Source organism: Phyllobates terribilis, unplaced genomic scaffold (assembly GCF_046119375.1).
Source record: "Phyllobates terribilis strain yellow unplaced genomic scaffold, ASM4611937v1 Scaffold_9__5_contigs__length_417890890, whole genome shotgun sequence".
NCBI classification, from domain to species: domain Eukaryota; kingdom Metazoa; phylum Chordata; class Amphibia; order Anura; family Dendrobatidae; genus Phyllobates; species Phyllobates terribilis.
Genome location: NW_027362769.1, coordinates 232642679 through 232660973, shown reverse-complemented (window position 1 = coordinate 232660973; position 18295 = coordinate 232642679). Strand labels below are relative to the sequence as shown.

Sequence of the window (18295 nt, the reverse complement as noted above, 5' to 3'; positions counted from 1 at the left end):
CATAATTGAAGCCTTGTGTATTGGCAGCTGCATCATGGACCTTTATAAATAAAACAGAAAACTCATTGCACAACGCGTTTCACTTCCACAGAATATATTTTACTGCAGATCGTGTTTTCAGTTCACATTGCGCTCAACCGAATATTGTCTTCTATTTTAGCTGGTATCTACAGCTTACAACTTTAGGGCTCAGGTATACTCCCATATAACAGTTAGGATATCTACTAAAACTTCATAAAAAAGCTTCCTTTATCAAAAGAACACGGTGTCACGCACCAGTCATTTCTTAACTGGAATCTGTCACCAGGTTTTTGCCACCTAATCTGAGAGCAGCATGATTTAGAGACAGAGACCCTGATTCCAGTGATGTGTCACTTAGTAGGCTTCTTGCTGTAGTTTTGATAAAATGACTGTTTTATCAGCATTGGATCATCATTAACCCCTTAAGCCCCGGAGCATTTTTCGTTTTTGCATTTTCGTTTTTGCTCCCCTTGTTCCCAGAGCCATAGCGTTTTTATTTTTTGGTCAATATGGCCATGTGAGGGCTTATTTTTTGCGGGACGAGTTGTACTTTTCAACGCCATTACTAGTTTTACCATATCCTGTACGGGAAAACAATTCCAAGTGCGGTAAAATTGCAAAAAAAGTGCAATACCACAGTTGTTTTTTATTTATTTTTTTACCACGTTCACTGAATGCTAAAACTGACCTGCCCTTCTTATTCTACAGGTCATTACGAGTTCATAGACACCAAACATGTATAGGTTCTTTTATATTTAAGTGGTGAAAAAAAAATCCAAAATTTGGTAAAAAAAAAAAAAAAAAATAGCGCCATTTTCTAAGACCCGTAGCGTCTCCATTTTTCGTGATCTGGGGCTGGTTGATGGCTTATTTTTTGCGCGCCGGGCTGACGTTTTTATTGATAACATTTGGGGTAGATCCGATGTTTTGATCGCCCGTTATTGCATTTTATTGCAATTTTGCGACGACCAAAAAACGTAATTCTGGCGTTTAGAATTTTTTTCTCGTTACGCCATTTACCGATCGGATTAATTATTTTTTTATATTGATAGATCGGGCGATTCTGAACGCGGCAATACCAAATATGTGTATGTGGGGTTTTTTTTTATATATTTTATTTTGAATGGGGCGAAAGGGGGGTGATTTAAACTTTTATATTTTTTTATTTTTTTTTATATTTTTAAAAACTTTTTTTTTTTACTTTTTGCTTGCTTCTATAGTCTCCATAGGAGACTAGAAGCAGCAACTATCCGATCGCCTCTGCTACATACAGGGGACGAGCAGGTCCCCTGCATGCAGCAGAAATGGTCCTGTGCTATGAGCGCCGACCACTAGGTGGCGCTCATAGCGACAAGTTCATGACAACCACAGGCGTCTGCTGCAGACCCTGGGTTGTCATGCACGCCCATCGGCGACCCGCGATCACGTGACGGGGTCGCCGGTGGGCGGGGCTTATGACGCGCTACCCGGAAGCGCGCGTTAAATGCTGCTGTCGGAGATTGACAGCAGCATTTAACATGTTAACAGCCGCGGGTGGATCGCGATTCTACCCGCGGCTGTTGCGGGCACATGTCAGCTGTAAGAATCAGCTGACATGTGCTCGGTTCAGTGAGGGCTCAGCGCAGCAGCCCTCACTGAACGGAGGGATCGCAAATATGCGTACTAATACGTCCCCGGTAAGTAAGGGGTTAAAGGACTAGTTTACATGCTGCCATAAGTGCTATAGGGCCAGATTTACATATATACATAAACCTGTCGTTGTTTGTGGTAGCCAATCACAGAGCAAATTTCCCTTTTACCAGAATGATTTAAAAAATTAAATCTGAGCTTTGATTGGTTGATGTGGGCAACAAGGAGGACAGTTTTTCTTTTAGCAAGTTTTTGATAAATGAGACGCATATGTGTTTCATCTATATTTACCACCTGAGCAAAAAAAAAAAATCACATAAAAAAACTGCAGCTATTTTCTGAAAAAGGAGGGCACTGAAAACAGGCTATAAAGGAGGAGGAAAGCATGTGTGGGAATACAGTATTTAAGATGTGCTGATTCATGAAATCAAGTGAAGACAGTGGCACCCAGGATACACACAGATCTTAAATCCAGCCTGTATTACTGGGAGGGACAGTCCCACAAGAAAAAAAATCTAAAACTTGAATCAGTCTGCAAACTGCATATAAGGCGTATGAAAATAAAAGAATGAATTAACTAAAGGTAAACTCTAAAACGTAAAAATATTTTTTCCCATGTCAATGGTGTCCATCACCTTTAAATGGTAATTCTGTATGAGCTCTATTGGATTGGCAGCAGTTAATCCACATCTTTAACCCTTGCCGTGCGATATGGCCCTCTAGTCTTCACAGGTAAAGGATAAAAAGGATTTGTGTTTAGTGGATGGTTCGCTGCTGTACTATTACATCTATAGAATTTCTCGTTTTCATGAGGAACGTCTATTAGGCAAAGCAAACTTTTGGTCTGTACTGTATATGAGTAAGCCAAAATCCTTCCAGGAAAACATTTTGTGGACTGATGAGACCAAGATAGAGCTTTTTAGTAAAGCACATAATTCTACTGTTTACCAAAAATGGAATGAGGCATACAAAGAAAAGAACACAGTACCTACAGTCAAATATGTTGGAGGTTCAAAGATGTTTTGGGGTTGTTTTGCGGCCTGTGGCACTGGGTGCCTTGACTGTGTGCAAGGCATCATGAAATCTGAATATTACCAAAGGATTTTGGATCGCAAGGTAGTGCCCAGTGCCCGAAAGCTGGGCTTGGATCCTAGTTTCCAGCAGGACAATGACCCCAAACATACTTCAAGAAGCACCCAGAAATGGGTGGAAACAAAGCGCTGGAGTGTTCTCAAGTGGCCAGCAATGGGTCTGGATCGAAATTTAATTGAACACCTGTGTACAGATCTTAAACCTGCTGTTGGGAGCAGGCACCCTTCAAATATGAGAGACCTGGAGCAGTTTGCAAAAGAAAAGTGATCCAAAATTCCAGTTGAGAGGTGTAAGAAGCTTCTTGATGATTACAGGAAGCGATTGATTGCAGTTATTTATTCCAAAAGGTGCAACCAAATATTAAGTTGAGGGCGTTAACAATTTTGTCCGGCCCATTTTTGTGTTTTTTGTGACTTTTTGTCCAATTTGCCTTTTTTTCTCAGTTTTTTTGTGTTGTTCCAATACACACAAAGGAAACAAACATGTGTATAACAAACGTGTAATTGCAATAATTTTCTGGGAGAAATACTTCATTTTCTTAAACAATTTCAAGAGTGACAACACTTTCGGCCATGACGGTATATGCACAGACACCATTAATGGATTTTCTTATGCTATCAGTATATGTATTGCTTTTCTTTAATAAATATTTGTATTATGTCAAAACAGATTATAGTGAAAATGTATAAAATAGGGCCAAAAACATATTTTTGTATAATTCTGTCTAATAATAATACAAAATAATTTAAACATATGCTTTATTAGTTTGGCAGTAAATACTGTACATCTCTGAAGAGATTGACCTGTGATGCTGTTCCCTGGAGCAGTAAATTACGTAAAAAGTATTTTCTCACAAAGCACAAAGTTCTCTGAGAAAGTTCTATACTTTATAGTTAAATCACAAAAGCAGTGATTGTGTTTCCTGCCCGCCTTTGGTTTCTAACTCCAGACATCTGAGAAACAGATTAAGTTCATGTGTTTAACAGACATCTCTGTTCATTTATACAGATTCCAGCTGTGCTATATTGAATCACAAGAAACAAAACAAGCCTTGTGGTCAGTGGGCCACTTGGGATAGTGCGAAACAGGCACACCCAGATTTGAAGGAACTTTATGAAATAAAATTTGAAAAAATGGATATCGTAGCATGCAAAGTGTTTTATGTACCAATTAGGACTTCTGTGCAAAACATGTCATCCCCACACCTCTGCAAATGCAATTAAGATGGAAGGAAATGACACGTAACATTTAAAACTAATGAGACTGTCAGAAATCGTTCAGCAGGGATGGAGTATTTTTGTTCTTCATGGAATAAAGTATTGGCGTTTTATGGCTTTACGCAATTATGGCTGAAGGAATTTACCATGTTATAACCAGCCCCACTGCTTTCTATGGGCCATCAATATCAGACTGGTGGAGGGCCAACTGTGAAGTGAACAGGATAAGGTTGCAATACCCACCACTGCTGCTCCAAAGTAAATAACGTGCAGGTAGGCAAAGAATTGTGAACATTGAAAAAGCTCATCAGTACAGGTGACAGAGTGGACAGTAATAACCCATTGGCAATTACTTTGGCAGCAAAACTTTAAACAAACCTGCAAAATTTTATAAACTATTGTCTAAAAGAACCAAGTTTCCTTTTGGTATAAACATAACTCTTTTTGATAGATCTCACCTCCTTCTCAAGTCATACCCCAAGCATGCGCTGTTCTTGAAATTTCAGCCTGTCTTCCTTGCCTCCTGCTTGTGATAGGTTTCTCCCTGTCAGCTCTTTACAAGCAGGAGGCAGAGAAGAACAGTGTGAAGTTGTATTTCATTTCATAGAATAAAACTAGAGATCTGTCCAAACACAGCACTCAAAGATATTATGTAGACAGCCAGTATGTCAGGGGAGTTTAATACTAATTATCAGCAAAGAGAAGAAATACAGATGAAAAAGGAGGTTAGTGGGGAGGTGGGAGGTTGGAATGCTACCAGGAGGGATTTGGTAAATTATGTCATCCTGTAGTTCACAGAAAGTCATTAATCGACCTCCTGGCTCCATTAGAAAGCAGCTATCAAACTGTTAGGTCAAACTGGCAAAACACAGCTGCCCATAATAAAAAAAAAAAAAAAAAAAAAAAGTAGAAAATGTATGGATGTAAAAATACTCAGATGAAAAAAAATTACACTACTAGACTATGGCTGGTGAGTTAGTACTATAAGTCCAAAACAACATTTAAAGGGGACATCCATAATTAAGACATCAAAGGACCAGTGCCGGTCTGGGATGTGAGGTTATAGAGTGGTGGAAAACTCCTTTAAATATGTCTCCTATTGCAACATGATCCACCTCCCAAAAAAATGATATGTTAAAGAAAAATCATATTTAAGGTCTCCTGTCCATTAGATACTTATAATTTGCGCACCTGAAGGCATGATGTGATGTCCTGACATATGAACATGACGGCTAATTGATGGAGGGCACAGCGCTGACTTTTCAACCTTTTGAGATCACTTCTGCAGCCGGTGATTGATCACTGCAATCATGTGTCCAAACAACACATCATCACTGCAGAGATGTAAATCTGTCAGTTTTATTGAATTTCCTCATATTCCTTATTCCATTAGTGTCATTGGATGAAAGGTTAAAACAAAATTATGAAAACATCTGCGAAATGATATGTTAACCCAACATTAAACTTCAAAACTCAAAACTATACAACAAGAATCCATAAATATTATCATCAATGTCTACCGTCTTCAAAGCTTGTTATGCTCCGGCCTCGACATGTCTTCTAAACACCAGTATTAATTCCCTAACCAATGTGAGAAGATAATAGACATGGTAATTATATTTTCCTTTTCCAGACTGTTCTAGACACTCATAGCTGCCATCATTCTCAAGTGGAACATTATTTTCACATGTGAAGTTTGTTATTTAAAATGACCCTTCAAGAGGAATATAAGCCGAGCTCTGATGTGTTCTTACAAGATTAAAAGAGCAGGATATGGCAAATTTCATTTAACCTAAACAAATCTATCCACAATAAGTGTTCACCATATTTCCTTCCTGTGGAGTGAAAGTGAAAAACCAATCAGAACAATATGCGGAAAGCATTAAAGTTTGAAGAAGCCGTGAATCAAAATACAAACCCATAATGGAAATTTTAACAGCCAGTTTCCAAGAATAACTAAAGCTGTCATAACCTTCCATTACTTAGCTGTACTTTTATAAACATTTCCTTGTGTTACATAACACTAGAGAAACAAGCCTGAACATAAGGGATAAATATCTGAGTGAAGAAGGTCAAGTTGACTTCCATTTTGAACCAACCAAGGGTTTTTACAGATTTATGTGACAGTCTGGACTGGTTGTAGTTTCCTGACTTCTATAGCAAACCTTGATCTTGTCTATCTAGTTTCCTGACTTCCATAGCAAACCTTGATCTTGTCTATCAACCATATTTGCACAGGTAGCAAAACCAGAGAAATAGCAGAAATTGATTGTTGGCAGCACATCTTGACAACATAAGACCACTTGGATACAAGTTTGACGAAACACATGAATCCATAAGGTTTCCTCATATGTAAAGCTAAAAAGTTGTGACTACATCCAGGTATTCTTCAAATATTCACATATTGGACAAACTTGACAGATGTAGTCAGAGAATTGTACATTTTCTAACACTGTTCTGCTATTTTGTTACACTTTTATAAAGAACCCCTGCATGCTGTCATAACTTTTTATTTATACAAAGGGAAATAAATCAGAATTTCTTTAACTCATTTACCAATAAATTCACCTAAAATACATTTCTATTAATAATGTTAAGAAACAAATTGGCTTCAATATAATGAATGGTCAGAAAAGCAGAAAAACCGAATATAATATACTTAATATTGTACAACAGAGGTCGACCGGCCATCAGGGTTATAGCCGAGAGAAACGTCCGGAAAGGCTGGGGTCACACGACACATCCGAGAAAATCGGTCCAATTATGCTAATTACTTTCTGATCAGACTCAGATGAGAGTTTGATCAGAGATTGATCAGAGTATGATCAGATTTTTTTGGAGGTGGAAAGAAGAAAAAAAGTTTTAACACCTCATCTATAATGTCTGTTATGCACATGCCCGGACTGACTGGTGCGGTGGACAAGCAGAGCGGAACGAAACCGCAGGTGTGGAGAACAAGCAGAGCGAAACCTCAGGTGCGGAGAACAAGCAGAGCAGAGCGAAACCGCAGATGCGGTGGACAAGCAGAGCAGAGCGAAACCGCAGATGCGGTGGACAAGCAGAACCAGATGCACACAAGGTACTTGCAATGAAGTAGCGAGTGGACACAAAACTCACAAACAGAAGTACAGAGACAACGAGTTGGAGTTAGGTGCAGGTTCAGACACTGCAGGGAAAGGGAAGGTTCGGACATAGAGACAAAACAGGTAACAGGCTAGGACACAGTTCAGACAGGGACGAGCCTGGGAACTCAGCCCCCAGAGTGGCGGAAACAGACTAGAAGTCACAGATGCAGGTAACAGGCCTGGGTATACAGCCCCCAGGGTGGCGGAACAGACTAGAAGTCACTGATACAGGTAACAGGCCTGGGTATTCAGCCCCCAGGGTGGCGTAAACAGGCAAGATACAGGAGAGGACCTGGCAACTCAGTTGCGCAGAACACACTGAAAGAAAGTGATGCTCAGGCACCTCCTACTGGGTGGAGGGGGTTTAAGTATCCAGTGACTCACAGCAATAGGCTGGGGAGGCATTAGGACTGCACACACTGTAAGTTTAAGAATCAGGAATTAACAGCGCCGCTGCCCTAAGCAATCAGACAAGAGACATGCACACAGCACATACTGGAGCAAAGTGTGCAGCCTGGACTGATAGGTAAGATGGCAGTCTTGCATGGTGGGAGATGGTAAGCCATGCCAGCACGCCGCCAGGGATGTTACAATGTCATCCAAGTGCAGTCCGATGTTTTCTATAGACATAAAGGGGCGAGTGCCATCCAATTATTTGGAAGTCAAATTGTACAGGAAAAGATTTGGACTAGTGCACGGCGCCATAGAGAAATGACGAATAGCAATTGTCCGAGTTTTATGGTCGTTTGCACGAGCGCTAAATATTGCTGCTCATGTGTATTGCAGTCAATGCTTTCAAGAAGAACAGCTGTTGATTAGTTAGTGGTCCTCAAATCATATTTTCAAGTATAAAACTCCAAATTAGTGTCCACAGTGTTATGCCCAGTGCAGGACTGAGGGGGCAGTGCATGTCACAGAGAGAATCTCAGTATAAAGCACTGTCCACTCAGGCCCTGCACTGGGCATAACAAAATAAGCATGGATATGTTCACACTTTCCATACAGTGACATATATTTGCAAAAGAGATGAGCGGATTGCTTAGTGCAACCCTGGTCCATGGTCCAGGTCAGTGTTCTCTGCCTACGGACACGGGCTGCACGAATTTCCTGAGCTTCCAGGTTCCGTTTGATTCGCTGGCCTGATGTGACATCACCTGTGTGGTGTGCAGTGCACAGATGGCATCACACTAGCCTGGTTAATCATAAGTAGAGCCTGGGGTCTCAGAGAGTAAGCAAATTCACACAGCTCCTCACCATGGCCAGAGACTACTGACCTGGATAGGGGTGGGTAAAATGATCCATTCATCTCTAATCAGAACCTCAAATTTTCCACAATACAAATTCAGTACATGTTCGGAAAGGTCCATTTACACGGCACGATTATCCTAGGAACGCTCGTTTCATGGTAATCGTGCAATGTAAACAGGCTACCGGTACCTGACAAATTGGCCAAATGCCCATCTGTGGCGCCCCTGAGGGTTCGGTCGCCACAGAGGTATTGCACCTCATCCAGAGGTGTGGTATCTCACTCTCAGGTAAGGAAGGAGTATGGCTCAGGACCCTAACACTACATCCACTACACCACATTTCCGGGGGACAGGGCGACAATGCTCCTGTGGTGAAGCACAACTGTCCCTGATCCCTGGCTGGAGTGGGGAGGAACCACCTAGAGAGGGGGAACTAGGTAGTGGATGAGTGGAGAACGTAGATCCTGGGAGCACTGGAGTAGGAGGTATAAAAGGAAGGAACCATTTTGGTTCAGGGAGAAGAGAGTAGAGACCGTAGTGGAAGTGACAGGAGCAGGGGCTCTGTACGAGCTCTGCTCCACAGGCAGGCCTAGTCAAGAGGCCTGAGCCTGAAGGAGGAAGGAGAGGAAAGAGGGAGCAGGAAGGCTCCAGGAAAGGAACAGAAGGGACCCCAGGGGTACGGGCCGTGCAGCTGCCACCCGTACGCCCACCGCTGCCAGGAGGTAGGGGGGTCAGGCCAGAAGAAAGGGAACCGGATCCCTCAACCAGCAGAGACTACAAGGCTCAACTGGGAACCGGAGGTTGCAGCACTTCAAGTACGGCAAGCCGCCCACACCAGCCACTAGGAAGGTAGACACATAGAGTCAGGGGACGGAACACACGTCGCCCGCCAAGGCCCGAGGACACTGGACAGAGGTGCTGCTAGGTGTGAGGTACAAGGAGAGACGCCAGAGAAAGGTACACAGAACGGGGTCCTGAAAAATGCTCTGGAGATACCTGAGGGTGGACCGAGCCCCTCACTGAGTACGCACAGCACGACGTGGGAAGTTATGATCTGCAGTGTAACTTGGAAACTGATAACCGTGAGTAAAGACCCTGGGACTGCATCACCTTGTCTCCGTGTTTCTTACCGCGCCAGCACTCACTGCACTGGGACGCCCCGCACAACCACCATCATTCACCTGCGCTGCCCTGAAGCTACCCTCTTCCTGTGGGGAGTTATACTTCACTTGCTGCGCATATCACCAGCTTCAGTGGACTGCTCCGCAGCGGCAGTTCTCCATAACCGCAATCCACAGGTGGCGTAGTCGGACTATACATCACCTATACACATAGACTGCCACTGGTTTGACCGCCCTGGGTCAAGGACCGGGTCGCCGCCACGGTGACTACAACCCCCAGCATTTACAAGGCCCGGCTCCGGGTATCCCCGCGGCCCAGGGGGCGCGTCACATCCATCAGGTAAAATGATTTTTTGGGTTTGCGAAAAAAGGTTATTGTTCTCGACAGCGCATCATCCTGGGTGATCAGGACCTGTGCTGCTGAGAACAATGACAGCCTAGGAGTAGAGATGAGTGAACCCGAACAGAAATGTTTGGCTTTCGTCCCGGACAGTTAGTGTCTGGTGGTAAATGCCGAACATGGACTTTCCCCGGAAGTCTCTTGCAATATTCGGAGTTCTGGGGTAAGTCCATTGCAGAGAGAGAGAGAGAAAGAGAGTTGTCCTAAGTTCGGGTCAGGTACCAGAACCCGAACTTCACCGGTCCGCTCATCTCTACCTAGGAGTACAGAATGATCTACTACTCCCCGCTGGTGGGACGGCTTGTATACTTTTTTTGATCAAAAATAGTTCACTAAGTACCCTATATTTATTATGCAATTTTGCTTTACATTTATATATAATTATGGTAGGGTATGAGATATATTTTTGTCTTGCTTCTTTTTTGCTAGTGTGAACATGCCTCTGTTTCTTGTATGTCTGCCATCTTAGACCTCAGTTCACATTGTCTGGTTTTTTGACTTGTTTGCATTCTGTGCAATTTAAGGGTGTGGCATGCCCTTTGTTGAGCTGATTGGTATATATGTAGCTTACCACGGGCCTAGGTGGTCTGGAGTTGGGACCCGGTCCTATTTGTCTACCCTTTTATATGCATTACTTCAACTTTGATATACAGTAAGGTTTTTAATATAGGCAGTATAGGTACCGTCCCAATTTAGGGTCACCTTGCCGCTGGTGGGACGGCTTGTATACTTTTTTTGATCAAAAATAGTTCACTAAGTACCCTATATTTATTATGCAATTTTGCTTTACATTTATATATAATTATGGTAGGGTATGAGATATATTTTTGTCTTGCTTCTTTTTTACAGATCGTTCAGTGTGCTTCTGAGCCGCGGTCTGGCTGTGTGAACAGGCTTTTAAACGACTGACATTGGGTAAATATTTACCGATTAGAAGTCGGCTAATGTAACCACATCTTACCTTGCATCACAACCACTGATTGGCCAGACATACAGACACATATATCATAAACAACTCCCGGCAGAATCACAACATTATGTTTAGCTTTTTTCAAAGTTTGGTCACCTCTCAACATTCATCTCAAGATATACCGAGACGGGAGGAAAGATAAGGAAGGATACATCTGCAAAGTTTCAAGGAACTGAATTTCCTCATGTAATTTGACACATAAAACAAAGCAGAAATAATATGCAGCATTAGTGGGAGCCTGAATATCATCTTTCTAGGATTTTTCTAAATCCTTCAAGGTACATCTACATGCTTGAGGAAATCTGAGCACAAGGGAAAAAAAATGTAGAGATGAATGAGCCTGGGAATCATCACTCATACTTGAATAGATGCCAAGAGGAATTGTGATAACATTCCACTAACCTCCAAGGATATACCCACATTCATTGCTAAGCCAAGGGGGAAATCTACGGCTAATCACTCTCATGACTGTTCATTCATAACTTCCCCTACTCTGCTGTGACTCACTACTACAAGCTACATGTGTCGATCAGCAAAAGCATGCTGAAAAGTATGAGGGATCACAACATATCAACATAATCATTTCCATATGGGATTTATTCTCTTTTTCTATATATTTTTTTCTCTTTTTCTCCATATTCAAGAGTCAATTTCATTTAGAGTAGTGCAGTCTGTTTTGTACAATAACGTCAAATTGAACCCATTATAGGTTCCATTTACATCAGTCTAAGAGCTCGTGCACATGGCCATATTTTCGGGAAAACATCTGATCGCAATCGGACCATTGTTATCATATGGGGCTATGCACATGTCTGAAAAAAAAAAATCGCAGCATGGCTGAGTTTGATCAGATATTCAGATGACACTGAGCCATGCAAATCAATGAGTCCATGGAAACCACTGGACTGTGCTCGGATGACATCTGAGTGCAGCCCGATTTTCACGAACTGACAGAATGGAGAAGATGGAGAACTTGTTTTCTCCATCTACTCCTCATCCTCATGTGACTCTAGCCTAAGAGTGCAATACAAAGATAGATAGCGTAGATATCGTCCATCCGCTATCTCATCCAACTCCCCCATATCATCTGATTATTATTTTTACACAGTGATGGCCAATAGAAGACAGAAAATTTAAAGTGGAAAACCTCTTAACTCCACTGACATAATCTGTTGGGGGAGCGTTAGGAGACCTCCATAAACATTAGATGGTAAGCTATTCCGATGGATTCGGACAACTTGAATCTAATGTGTATATGGGCATTAAAGGACCAGGCAGCTTTTACAGATTCTTAAGTACTCTGTGACTCTATATTGTACATGGGTATGGCACAATAGTATGGAGAAAGTCTCTTCTAGAATCTATCCTTTTGTCATTTTTGGCATTTCCATTCTGTATAAATTCAGAAAAACATGGAGAAACATCATGGTCATGTAGACTTCTATGGCTCCCATAACGCCACTCCACACCATAAGGAGCCTGTACAGAGTTGTAATATACCCATGTGAATAAGCCCCAGAGCAGTTTTGTCAGGGCATTAGATGACCAAATATAGATACAGTACAGACCAAAAGTTTGGACACACCTTCTCATTTAAAGAAATTTCTGTATTTTCATGACTATGAAAATTGTACATTCACACTGAAGGCATCAAAACTATGAATTAACACATGTGGAATTATATACTTAACAAAAAAGTGTGAAACAACTGAAAATATGTCTTATATTCTAGGTTCTTCAAAGTAGCCACCTTTTGCTTTGATGACTGCTTTGCACACTCTTGGCATTCTCTTGATGAGCTTCAAGAGGTAGTCACCGGAAATGGTTTTCACTTCACAGGTGTGCCCTGTCAGGTTTAATAAGTGGGATTTCTTGCCTTATAAATGGGGTTGGGACCATCAGTTGTGTTGTGCAGAAGTCTGGTGGATACACAGTGTACAATTTTCATAGTCATGAAAATACAGAAAAATCTTTAAATGAGAAGGTGTGTCCAAACTTTTGGTCTGTACTGTATATTACTAAGAATATTGTCAAAACTGATTTAAAGAACCGGTATAAATCCAAGCAAAATTGGACCTAATCTGATTAAAAATATTAAAGCCGCTCTGTAGAAGCCAAGAGCAATTATAGATACTTTCCCCTATTACTTTCAAGAGCTAATAGAGCGATTAAGTGTCACCCAGTCAAGTACTTTCTACTAATACCTGGTGGCGTCAGCAGGTAACCAATTTTCCATTTCGATGAACTTTGACCTTCAAAATTTAAGAGTTGTAATTGTGAACCTCACCTTGTGAGATGACCACAGTGAAGACCAGAATGATATTTCTACAATGTCTGCTCAGTTTCTGTACTAGTTATTAATATAAATGTGCACGACTTTAGACTGAATATTGTGGAAGCATCACAGAGGGGTTCATTGAGCCAACAAAGGAAAATGCTTCTGCTGGCCCACCATACATCTAAGCAGATCATGTACTCTGGTGAGCCAGTATGACCATGAAGCAGTGTACAATGATTTTTTTCATAGTAGATATACCAATATAGATGTTAGGGATATTCAAGCACTATTCACCAATTTTAAAGGGAATTTGTCAGCAGAATTTCACCTCCAAACTGCATTTAGCTCTTTCAAAGACAAGTCTAGCCATACCTTTATATGGCCAGTCAGTTCCTTCTTTACTGAGAAATCAACATTTGAATTGCTATGCAAATTAGGCTAAAGGGCTATGGTAGATCAGAAGCCTCAGTCACTCCAGCTCTATTCCCTGCCCAGCGCTGCCTCCTCCTGCTTCACTGACAATTCCTTTGTTTGAAATCTCACATCATAGAGTCTGTAAGTCAAGCAGAAGGAGATGGTGCTGAGCAGGGAACAGAACTGGAGTGACAGAGGCATCTGATGTACAGCCTCATTTGCATATCAATTCAAAAACTGATTTCTCAGTAATGGAGGACCAGACTGGCCATGTAAATGTATGGCTGGACTTGTCTTTGAAAGAGCTACATGCACATATGAATAATTTAAGCATTGAAATCCTGCTGAAAGATTCCCTTTAAAGGCAATTTGTCAACAGGTTTTTGCTATGTAATTTGAGAGAACCATAATGTAGGATCAGAGACGCTAATTTCAGCATTGTGTCACTTACTGGACTGTGTTTTGCTGTTTCAATACAATCAGTGTTTTATCAGCAGGAGATTATCACTACATGACAAGCAGCCTCGTGCCTCCTAGTCCGGCCAGCACTGATTAGCAGCTTTCTGTCACTATTTAATATACAGAGAAAGCTCTGATGTGGGTGGAGTTATACACATCTCAACAACTGAGCTCTGCTAGATCTGCAGCAAAGAAAACTGTGACTCTGTCATAACTGCTGCACCCAGTAATCTAAGTGAGACATCATTGGAATCAGGGTCTCTGTCCCCACCCCATGCTGAAGTCAGATTACATAGCAAACTATGCTGACAGATTCCCTTTAAAGCAATAGTTTACTCTTATAAATGCAGGAATCAGGTTTGGATGTGTCATGCCTGGTGCACAATTACCTTCTATATCTATGCATATGTTATTCAGCTTTGTACAGAGAATGTATTCATTCTCATCAAACCCACCTCCACCTTAGTGGAGCATTCATTTTTTATTATAAATCTACAGTTATACATTGGAGCTAAGGTAAAGGACATTGTGACTTGGTTAAGGATAAAGATACAGAGATAATATGGCACAGTGACACTAAACATGCTCCATGCTGTTGGTGCACTGATGGGAATGAGCTTATGGGGAAGGCAGTTATGTCCAACCTAAGTCCTCCTTTTTCATAGTCTCATAGCTATCTACACTGCACATATAGGACATACACCAATGGAAGAACCACTGTCCCCGAGGAAAACTACTAACTCCATTATATAAATTGGGTACAGTCTGTAATCAATGAGCTTGTCTTCACTTAACAACCCCTTTCCATGGGTCCAGGCTAAGAGTATGTGGGCATCATTTGGAGGAGGAATGGGGAACTTCCAGCTGGACTTCCCTCGTTTAGGCAGAGCAGGGTGCCACTAACAAGCAGCAGATGTTGCTTGGTGAACTAAATCTTCTTGTATATGACGTGGACACCATCTGGTTGAAGGCTGCAGGTGGAAGCCAGCTACTGATAGCTACTGAATATGCAGCCATCAACTGATTGCTGCAGCAGATATCATATGGAAGGGGTTGTTTGTGATAATACAACCTCGGCAATCTCAATGTGCTGTTGCTGTACCTTAGCTTTGATGTACTTCAGACACATATAATATATAATAGTTCTCCATATATTTCATTGTGATGTCACAGTTCTCTCCGACAAAGCCCAAATCCCTAACAAACAGCTACAGTTTACAGAGTCATTTAGCAAGACAATCATGAGTCGGAAACATGATGCATCATGTTGAGCAGATGCCATTCACGCAATGAATATGCAAGAGAATGGCAAAGCTCTCCGCCACCTCCAACTATTTCCAAACTTGTCTGTACAGGTCAACCTAGCAAACATCTACCCAACACAACCAGTGTATTGGGAAGTGTCTGACTTCAATTAACCTTGTTCAACTGGAAGGAACAAGTGTTTAGTGTATTTATTACCTGGTAAACAACTGTCCTAATATATTTATTACATGGGGCATGGATAAGGCCACCTCCAACTGGAAAATACTGCACAAGGTGTCAGGTCACTAGGATGCATCTCACATTATCAAAGATCCTTTCAATCTCTTGTGCCGAATCAACAATTCTTTAGCCGGCAAATCCGAGGAGTCGTGTTACTTATGTGCTTAAACCTGCTCACAAGGTTTCTTAAAAAAAAAAAAAGAGGAATTCGCACAAATTTCTTCCTGGCTCCAATGTTTGCATGACCGTGTCCAGTAGGAAATGTCCATTTGGAAACTTTGTAGTAAAGTGTTAATTATTCTTTTGATCTACAAATCACTCTAATGTAAGTGGATAGAATAGGTTCTGACAACACTTTTCAGACATACGCTCAACATACAGGTGTGAAATGGGTCATTGTATGTATGCCCTAGCAATATAAAAGACATGCCTGTGCAGAACCCCTTGGTAGATCATACATGTGTATGCCCACAGCAAGCAACCATGAACAGGCTGAATCAGTGTCGGACTGTGGTGCCACGCGCCCACCAGTAACCAACTCCAGGGCCCCACTTTTCAGCTACATACAAATGTGCCATTATCCTCAATCACAATTTAGTATAACAATGAACTGGGTAGATTGTTAAATGAATAAGATGCTGCCTTTGTCTGTACATAGTGATTCAAGTGTATAGTGCCAAGTACTCATATAAGAGGGTGGTGGCCCTCCAGAGAATTCTCCTGCTCTCCTGTGGGCCAGTCCAAGCCCGGGCTGAATTTTCCATCTCTGGTTTACATGTGACTGCTGTGGTTACTGCTTTCTTATGGAGAAACTCTGATCAGGTTTTAAGAAAACCCAAGGTTGTAGTGAACCATACTTGGAAATCACAGGTATAGAGTAAGGTACAAAGCCTAGGGCTATACCAAGACTTTTGGTAGCAGTTTTTTTTCAAAATATCCAGAATTTAACTAGAGATTCATGAACAAATTGCAAGAAGTTTTGAAGCAATTTTTATTATACTTCTTGGAGGAAAAAATATATATTTTTTAAATTGCATGTGTCTATATAAAAAAAAAAAATCAGTAATTACTTGCATTTGTCTTGAAGAGATTTTTAAGCTACTCAGTGCATTATGGACATGCATATCACTGCAATTTTTTAAAATTTTTGTAGCGTGACTAAAAGTATAGGCATAGCCCTAGTTTAAGGGGAACAGGGTATGAACTAATTTCAGTTTCTCTAAATAATATAATTATTTTACACCTTAGCATTCCATGGGTCATAGCAGAATTTTAGATTTTTTTCTTTAAAATGTATACTGTATTTTGCTTAGTTTCCAATATTTGGTAACCAATGGGTAAAACATTACACCACTAGGTGGAACATTTTCCTCAATTTAAAATAAAAAGGGGAAAAAAAAAAGATAGAGAACAGCCACACCTATATGACGAAGATGGAGGGAGCTTGGGACATTTTAAAAAAAATAAACGAGTTGAGTGTTAGATATGAAAACGATTGATTTTCTCTTTCACGTTCGTCTAACTGTTCGCTTTTAAACTCGCATCTTGAAGAGTTAAAAGGATTTGACTTCAGTTTTTAGAATGACCATATCCATCCTGGGGCACATTCCTCATTAGGCAATCTCCCCCGCCCTGAGCCCCTGAGGCATCAGAGGAGATAGATCATTAACTACTAAAAGGTGATCTTTAAAAGTGCAAGGGAGGAAAGACAAAAAAAAGACCCCCAGAGCTTAACATGTGCTTACTTTACCGGACACTGCTTGCATCTCATACCTTACACAGAACAGTCTAACCCTTTATAATCAGTTACTAGCCCTTTATAATCAGTCACATGTACAACAGGACAGACAGGTGACTTGCAACCAACTTTAAACTTGCACTAAAATATTTTAAGATGTCTTTTTTTTTTTCCCCAACTATGTAACAAAATACCTATAAAAAGTAAAATAAGTCACTACAATGGAATGAACGTAGGACAATGTAACAAGAATAAGAAAGGTCTCCATGGTAATCTTGTTCTGCAACTTTACTTACAGCCTAAGTAAACATTCTACCAGGAGCAAACAAGCAGATGTTCCCTCAGACTTTACTCACTACACAGGCGGATTTTGCTGCTTTCCCAACTAAAATGGAGTTTTACTCACCTGTACTTTTAGGAACTTCCAGGAGATAAGTCCTTGCAGATTTTGTAGCACAGGCAACTCTAGAAGTAGAGTACAGCTGCTAGTTTGTATGAATCTGGAACTTGTTTTGAACCTCTCCCTCGCACCACTCCAGTGTTCCCTCCCCTTCTCTCCTATGCCTGGATTATGAGATCACACGTAAGATGGGTGTGGAGAAAAAAAAAAAAAAGAAATATAGATTCCACTCTGTCTATATAAAGCAAGCTACACAAAAAAAAAAAAAAATCTTGCAAGAGGATCAAATTCAAAAAATGCACCCAGACCAATCTTTCAACGTTAAACTGGTAGGATCACTATGTATCCAATTGACTCCACCCTAGCAAAGCAAAACAGATGGAGAGAAAGACACACACATATCCAGTCTCCAGTCAGGAGGCTCCAGTATTTGTTTTTGTTCTTTCGCTGCCACCTACAGAGATACTGAACGTTTCTGTAGAAAATCTGCGCCACGTAATAGATAGAGAGGGAGCTGTGCTGTCAGGATGGAACAGCAACTGTAAATTTGCAAATGTTTCTCCAAAGTATAAACTCCCTCTTTGTATCAATCTGTTACAGACGAGCGTATGGAAAATTCTCCAAGCTTCATCCAGAAAATTCGGATGTTTTTTTTCCCCAATTTCCTCCACATGCCATCTGTGTGTCCGTTTTTTACGT

At 41.1% G+C, this 18295-nt stretch overlaps 1 protein-coding gene across 1 annotated transcript in view; it reads right to left on the bottom strand.

The window, feature by feature from the left end:
• Positions 1–17873, bottom strand: part of EMP2 (epithelial membrane protein 2) — a 72564-nt gene extending 54691 nt beyond the window's left edge. Inside the window, exon 1 of the mRNA XM_073647745.1 lies at positions 17603–17873. The gene's annotated coding sequence lies outside the window, so the exon portion shown is untranslated. The remainder of the gene's footprint in view (positions 1–17602) is intronic.
• Between the last annotated feature and the right edge of the window lie 422 nt (positions 17874–18295).